Genomic DNA, 8,387 nt, shown 5'->3' with positions numbered 1-8,387 from the left:
AAAAATTTGGTATTGACATGAATATTATGATTTTTAATAATACTAGTCACATTGGAATATTGCAGAAGATTTTTCAATGAGCTTATGTGTATAAATATTTAAGACTGTCACTGTATTATGAGAAAATTTCAAACACAGCAATATTTTGACTTGAAAATGAGAAAAAAGCTAAGAACTACATCTTAAATATTGCTCATTGTGGGGCTTCCCTGGTGGTGCAGTGGTTAAGAACCCACCCCCCCAATGCAGAGGACACGGGTTTGAGCCCGGGTCCGGGTAGATCACACATACAGGGGAACAACTATGCCTGTGAGCCACAACTACTGAGCCTGCGCTCTAGAGCCTGCAAGCCACAACTATTGAAGCCCACGCACCTAGAGTCCATGCTCTGCAACAAGAGAAGCCACCGCAATGAGAAGCCGTGCGCCACAACAGAGTAGACCCCGCTTGCCACAACTAGAGAAAGCCCATGCAACAACGAAGACCCAATGCAGTCAAAAATAAAATAAATTAAATAAATTTAAAAAAGAATTATTTGTAAAAATAAATAAATAATAAATATTGGTGACGTAAAGAAAATAGCACAACATGAAAGTTGTGAGTTAAGTTTTATTGGGGGCAAAATAAAGACTATATCCTGGGAGACAGAATCTCAGATGGCTCCAAGAAACTGTTCCAAAGAGGCAGGGGGAAGGCCAGTATATATGCAATTTTGGTGAAGGGGGAGTACACGCAATCGAGCACATATAATTTTTGCAGAAGGTTTCTGCTCGTCTCATGCAGGCTCCGGCTAGTGACGTCACCATGAAGGATTTCAGTGCTTCTCTAGACACGAGGAGATACAAGAACTGGGCTCATAAAATCAGCTCCTGAAAGTATCTAACTCTCTGAAGAGCTGTCCTGCCAGCTTTCCCCGAGCACAGAGCACGTTATTTCCGCTCTCCACCCTGAACTCCTTTCAGGGGGTGTTGAAGGTCAGCGGCTGCAGCAGCTGCACCAGCACCTGATTTAATCCTTGTCGAGGTAGAAGGCAAGTGCCGATCCATAGCTGACAATACGCTCCAAATAATTTTATTCCTTTAAGATGGAAAAGTAAAATACAATAAATTCTGATTCTGACATGTTTAAAGTATAAAACTTAACATAGTGTGTTTTACTACACTGTTTTTTTTTACTCTTTTTTTAATTTTTATTTTGCGGTACGCGGGCCTCTCACTGTTGTGGCCTCTCCCGTTGCGGAGCACAGGTTCCGGACGCGCAGGCTCAGGGCCATGGCTCACGGGCCCAGCCGCTCCGCGGCATGTGGGATCTTCCCGGACAGGGGCACGAACCCGTGTCCCCTGCGTCGGCAGGCGGACTCTCAACCACCGCGCCACCAGGGAAGCCCTGTTTTTTTACTCTTTCAATACGTTTTAAACTACATCCACGTTACCTGCACATCATCCGTGTATAGTCTGTTAGTTAAGGTCTTTGAACAAAGGAATAAGTGGATAATTCCGTGCGGTTGAGGACAAGGGGCGGAAACATTTCTCTTGGCCGCTAAAAAAAGGGGACATTTTTACAACCTTCCGGGGGCGTCTGAGGAAACGCAGCAGAGTCAGTCCGCGACGGTGAACTCTCCCGGTCGCCCGCGCCCCAGCTCCTTCCCCGCGGCCCGAGGGTCTGGGGCCCAGCCGCGCCGCCCACGAGGGCACGCGCTTCCCGCGCTCCGCCTTGGGCGGAGCTCCTCCCGCCAACCGCCCCGCGTCCGGAATAGACGCCCCGCCGGGAACAGCCTCCACGCCGCCGGCCCCTCGGAGACCGGATCCGAGGGACAACAAGCGACATCGAACGTTACCTGAGAAGGTGGGGATACACCGCGCGGGGCGGCCGGAAAGGAAGACGCGGAGCGTCGAGGAACGGGCACAGCCCCTTTGCACCGGCCGGGGCGCGGGTGGGGAACATCGTCCTCCCGCAGACCAGCCAGCCCCACACGCGGGCCCGCAACCGCCATGGCACCTCCACTCCGTCCTCAGGGAAGACCGCCCATCAAGTGCGGGTGCAGTTGCGCATGCGCCCCATCGCCTGTGACATAGTGGCTTCGTGCCCCCCCTGCAGGCCCTTGGGGGAAGTGTAGGATGCTCGAACTCACTGGAGAACATGTGCCCCCTCCCAGCCAGGATGCTAAGTTACTCAAAATCTCAGTGCCTCAGACTCTCTGCTGATGACACTGGTGATGCTCTGTTCAAGCCATGCCGGCTCTCTTGCCTGGGATGTGCCCCACTCTTTGGAGCCATGTTATCTGGTTTTTAGGTCATCCCCCCAAAAATGATAATAACCTCTATTCTATGCTACAATGACAGCATCAATTTCAGGTCCCTAGAAAAGAGCAACCAATTTCCATCATCAGATTCTCCACTGGATCTTCAACGTGTTAGACACAGAGGATAGCTCCTCTGCTTGGAATAAAATTCTCTATAGTAATATACAGAGTTGATCACAAACACAAATAACTGAAACAGAAGATGGGAGTAGAAAATCTATGGACTTTTCCTCATTTGAGAATAGGAGTCCACAGTTAATTCCAAGAAACCGTTAGCTATCTGAGGCAGTGGAATACAGCTGGCATACCTTGGAGCTTGTCAGGGAGGGAATCAAACTGTGTTTTCCCTCATTTAGCAAATCCTCTCAAAAATTAAGGAAACAAGAAAAAACATTCTGCTTATGACCACCTTTATTCAATTATATTTTATGCACAAGAAAGTAATGTAAAATACGTTAAATATAAAATATCAGAAAACAAAATGATAATGTATTTAAGATACACATTTCTAATATCCAAAATTATTTACAAAATTCATAATCAGTTTCTTAAATAAACAAACTCATGAATTACATTTTAAAACTTATCCTTTCAGAACTTCATGTGGGATTTTCTGTTTTCAGACTTTGGAAAGTAATTTTTCTTGAAAAAATTTCTTCAGAACATACTTTTGTTACAGACTTTAAAATTAGCTGCTTAACAGATATACATGAAAATATCAGTTGTTTGAACCTTTCATAAACTTACACTCACATCATATAAAGGCTCAACAAAGGCTTTGAAATAGCAAATGATTCTGCTTGTTGATTTTCTTCCAATAAGAGATTCAGGGACCCAGCAACCTTCGATTTGTGGATTGTCCAACAACAACATGTGCTTTCAACTACGGGTATGTTCCTTGGGTTTATTCCACTCAGTTGTAAAGGGAAAATGTATGGCAAATCAGGGAGCGTGTCTCCAGGGCCTGAGCCTCTACAAAGAAAATATCACTTCCATCCCCAATTTACTTGCTGGGAACCACTCCACTGTGAATGATCTTCGTGCTTAGGGCTCCAGAGAATGTGGACCTTTTAGACACAGCAGGTGGGGGCATCAGACAGAGCTCACCTTTGAGGAGAGCCCTTCTTGCAGTGTTCATGCTGGTGCAGGGAGGTGGGGTACAGGCGCCCTGTCTCTTGCTTGTGCTAGGACATCGACAGGTATCTTGGTCACTCCTGCTACATGTCCGCCTACATCTGCCCGTGTTAGGAGGCCTGTGTACCTGTGCCTGCCTGAGCTCACTCACGTCAACCACCCATCTACTGTTGCTGGAGCCTGAGAAACTTTCTGGCTGTGCACGTGCCTATGTAACTCTGCATCGAAACCCTCTTTATATAATTTGAAAACTGAAGCCCAGAAAGAGGCAGGGACTTGTCTAGGACACCATATGTGAGCAGAGGCCGGAATAAAAGTGAGGAATCCAGCTCCCTAAGCCAGTACTCAGTCCCTCCCATCATGTTTGGTTTTGAAATAAGAGCCCTTAAGATCCTGGTGAATTCCTGCCAACTCGGCTCAGTTTGGGCCATTACTCTCTCCGCATCTCCATGCAGACACATGTATGTACAAATAGAAATAGGGTTAACAGCTGGGGATGATGCGAGGGTGGTTAAGGAAGAGAAAACAATATGTAAGTGTTGAGGAGAGCAAGAAGATGTTGGAGAGAGCTCTGCCATGGAACAGGGGCGTCCACCCCTCTGGCAGTGTGTCCAGAGGTCGAAAGAATGAGGGGGATTCTCCAAGTTCCCATAGTCCTGCCTGGGCCTGGGCCATCTCCCTCGTGTTCTCCAGCGGACAGGGCCTGGGGTCTTACAGTCCACCATTCTGATCTTCTAGACCCAGGCTGAGCACACACCCCATTCCCCAGTGTAGACAGTGCTGCAGGGGAGAAGGGCTTTCTTTCTCTACAAATTGTCTGCTTGCCGTGGCGGATTGCAAGTGTTCTGCATGCTTGGAAAGACTGCTGAGAAACTTGGTTCTCCACCACTGACCACTGTGTTCTGAGAGTTTGGCAAAATGCTTTCCACTTCACGGAGGTCCCTCAGAGGAGGGATTAGCTGGGGAAACGAGGCCTTGTGAGCACAAGGGGGCAGAGCCTCAGACCCGGAGCCAGGGTTCTAGGAAGAAGACCAGTCTTAGTTGGTGCCTCGTGGTCCTCATTTGAATGTGGGGATATCATTGTTTTGGCTGAGGTCATCCCTGACGAGCAAAGAGACACCACAGTGATGGACAAAACGGTGGGGGAAAGGAAGCTTCTGGGGCCACTTTCACTGCACTGCCCTGGAGCCTGTATGTTCTACTCTATGCCCCTGTGACTCTGAAGAGCTTCTGTGTTGAGGACACCCAAATAAAGGTACCAGTTTTTGAGGGGTGTGCAGGCCCAGGACCACAGTTGTAGTGCTGTTCACCTAGGAGCAGACAGGCTTTTGCATCACTGATGCCCACTGAGGGCCACGTAGAGGGCTTTGTGGTCCCCCCTGTTACACATACAACTTTAAACTCTTGTCAGTAGCATTCACCTCCACAGTCCAACTGCTTAAAAGGGAGGAGGGCGCCAAGATAGTCACACATATTCCTTCAGCAACTATGCACCATGCACTCCTTCTCTGCCAGGTGCCCTTGTGTGGGGCACAAAATGACCAAGAGTTCCCTAGTTTCCAGGAGCTCACAGCCTGGAGCAGAGATGGGCAAAATACAGGAGCAAGACATATGAAAGAAAAGAGCAAGTGTGAGACTGGAAATAAAGACTGTGCTCTGAGGGAGGTTTGGCGAGTCCCTGGGTAGGAGGGTCTCAGAGGCCTCACTGGAGTGAGAGTTACGGGGACCAGAATGACAACAGCGAACCAACCCTCACATATCTGGGAGCAGCATGTCAGGGAGAAGTCACCACTGCTGCAGACACCTGTGGGCAGAGGTGAGTGGACCAGAGATGCTAGAAAGTGATGAGTAGAACTGGAGAAAAAACTGCGGGGGTTAGGGGGAGTCAGGAAGTCAGGGCCATATCCTGGGGTCTGCTAGACTGTTAGGTATCTGTTTCTTTCTAACAACATTTACCCCAAACCTTGCATCTTAAAATTACATACATTTAATAGCTCGCAATTTTTGTGGGTAAGAAATACGGGCACAGCATAATGGACTCCTCTGCATCAACGTGTCTCACAGGCTGGGGCTGCAGCCTCAACTGAGACTCAAGTGACAGAGGATTTGGTCCCAACTTTACTCACAGTGTTCAGGATGCAGGTTGGATTTGGAGTTTGAGTTTCTTTCTGTGTGTTGACTTGGGCAATGCCTCGATTCTCTCCTTTGTGGGGCTCTTTATATGACAGCTCAAAACATCTGTGCTTGATTCCTCAATTCAGGGATAAGAGAGAGAGAAGTGGAAAATTAGAGAGGGAATAAAAGGAAGGTGAGCGATTTTTGAAATTAAAGCGTACGCATCACATTCCATCACTTCGGCTAAAATCTACTGATTGGGGTATTTGCTAACCACTTAGTTACACAGAGGTATGTATAGGAAAGGTGGTGTCACTGGATGCCATGTGGAGGCTGCCCACCACACAGGCCAATTTGAGTCACTTGAGTCTCATTCAAATTATAACAGGAAACAACTGAACAGTTTTACTCCAAAGGGTGACAATGTGTGAATTTCCATTAATTTCAACCCCCTCATGCTGCTGACCTAAAAGTGAGGCTAAGAGGGGAAGTGACAGTTCCAATATCACCTTCCTGAAACTCAGACATCTTTTGAGTTATTTTATGCTGTGTCCCACCCCTTCTTGTAATTTTCCAGTCTCTCCTTTGTGCCTTAGACACACGTGACACTAGCTACAGCTGTTATAGATATTATCTCAATGCACATGGTGATGCTCCTAGAAAGGACATTCTAGCCCGATCTCCACTGTGCAGGTTGGAAGACTGAGGAACAGCTGAGAGGAGCAGAGTGTTTTCCAGGACACAGAACTGGTGAGAAAAGGGACTGATTTCAGTTCTATCTTCTGAAATTTAGGACCCTAGCTACATTTCCAGACAGCTGTGGCCAGGGCTGTGTCCTCTCATCGTGTACAAAAAAAGAGGATGACATTGTGTGGGAGGGGCAGTTAACAGCCTAGAAGCGGATTTGTGTAGATTTGATGGAAGGGAGGATCCCAGATAATAAAATCTTGAATAAGTGACCTCACTTCCTTGGTGAGAGTCCCCAACAGAACTTAAACACTGGTAACGAGACACCCACATTATAGGAAGAGCCCCCAAGAACTCACTCGACTGGAGACTCTCAAGAGAACAATCTATTCTGTTGTTCCCCACTTTTCAGAGGCTCTGGGCTGAGGGACTTTTCTGTCGCTGTGGACATTGCTCATCCCTCATCACCGATACCTCTGGCCATTTGGCAGGAGGTACTGAAAGGTAAAAGAGGGCAGCCCAGCATTGTTTGTGTGTGAAGGGGGTGGCGGGGCCAGGGAAGGAGGGGTATTGCCTTCCAGGGCAGGAGCAGGTTGTCAAGTGTCGGCAGCCTGGGGGTGGGGGGGTCTCTCATGCCCAAACCCAGTTCGTGGCTGGCAGGATGAGAGGTGAGCGCTTGAGACCCAGGTCATCTGCGCACATGTTAAACCTGATCCCTAGAGCTTTCATCTGCTTTCCCCCCTGGCTGGGGGATTTGACAGATGCCTCTCTGTTCCTGAACTGAGGAATAGAAATTCTCATTGGGACTCTCCCTGTGGCGATGTTCAGATAGGCTCCTGATCACTCCTGGCCCAGCTACCAGACAGTGTCTTTGCAGAGTTCCACCCAGAGATCTTTGAGGAGCTGGTCAATGGGTTCAACTCTTCCACGTTTCTAGGCAAGGGGCAGGCCACCAACAACATCAAATTCTGGTCTTCAGTGAGAACAGGTGCAGAGGAGTCTCAAACCCCAAGACTTACAGGTGATCAGGGTTGGCCTAGAACCCAAACATGAATCTGGTAAGTGCCTGGGGTCCTCTGAGGAATGTGGTTTTCCAGGGCCTTCTGCTCCACATGAAGAGCAGACCAAGCCTCAGGCAGCTGAGGCAAGCCTCAGAGGGAATGTCATGCAGCCCGTGCTTTGGGCAGTTCCCTGTTTGTTGACCTGCATGATCTTGAGTACTTGTTTGTAATTCCTAACCCTCTATTTTCTCATGTCTACAGTGGTGTTTACTGATGTCTAACTGGGATGATGCACTTAAAACCGGGAGGTGCTGGTGTTCCTCAGATAAGAGAATGTCTTGAAGGCGTCAACGGTCTATTACCCCCTTCCACTTAAATTGTACTTTTAAACATAGAACCTTTTTCGGGGTGGGCACTCAGGTCCTCCTCTTGCACCAGTTCCTGCTATGCTACTGGTTTCTGGTCTGAACTCCACATCCTGATCCTACTGGTGATTTATGGTGTTGCCATTGTGTATATGTCCTTCCTTGTCTACATGGTGTGAAAAGAGACAACCCTGTCCCCAGATGATACCTGAATAATGCTGCCCCTCAAAACAGGCACAAGGAAGAATCACGGAGAGTCCCTGGTACCAGCTTTCCCAGGTAGAAACATCACCTACACCACGCTGTTCCTCTGCTCCAATCAGGCCTTCATTACTGCCCAGCAGGTCCTGCATGATCAGTTTCATAGGCGAGGGCTGCGCCAGCCACAGCATGGTGGGGAGTGCCACACCTTTATCTGTGTGTCTTTGGAATGTCACCGCACCTCTCTGAGCTTCACTTTGCTCTTCTCACAAGTAGGTGGATAAAAGTATGAACCTCCTAGTGTTACTGTAGCAAGTCATGGTAGATGCTTGCCTGGTGGCTGGCTCTGAAGAGAAGGCTGCTGGCCATGCTGTGTGTCTTCACATATATATTTCTCTCTCCCCAGTGAAGAAACTCTCTGCCTCATCCAGCACCGGCCTGTGGTCTTTGTGAGTTTGGAAAAGCACATGAAAATCACCCTGATTTCCTATTTGCAAAGAAGCTTTGTGTTTGCATCCATCTTGTTCTGGACCTAGTCCTTGGTATGGACAGATTAGGAATTTCTGGGAACTCCAGGCCCAC

The 8,387-nt window shown here is 48.3% G+C and overlaps 1 long non-coding RNA gene across 1 annotated transcript; it reads right to left on the bottom strand.

The window, feature by feature from the left end:
- Positions 1–591: 591 nt before the first annotated feature.
- Positions 592–2,147, bottom strand: LOC125961032 (uncharacterized). Its single transcript, XR_007471327.1, has 2 exons — positions 1,838–2,147; positions 592–1,077 (listed from the first exon to the last, which is right to left on the bottom strand). It is a non-coding gene; the product is annotated as an uncharacterized LOC125961032 (long non-coding RNA).
- Between the last annotated feature and the right edge of the window lie 6,240 nt (positions 2,148–8,387).

Source organism: Orcinus orca, chromosome 14 (genome assembly GCF_937001465.1).
Source record: "Orcinus orca chromosome 14, mOrcOrc1.1, whole genome shotgun sequence".
In the NCBI taxonomy this organism is placed as follows: Eukaryota; Metazoa; Chordata; class Mammalia; order Artiodactyla; family Delphinidae; genus Orcinus; species Orcinus orca.
This window is presented reverse-complemented; position numbering and strand designations above follow the sequence as displayed.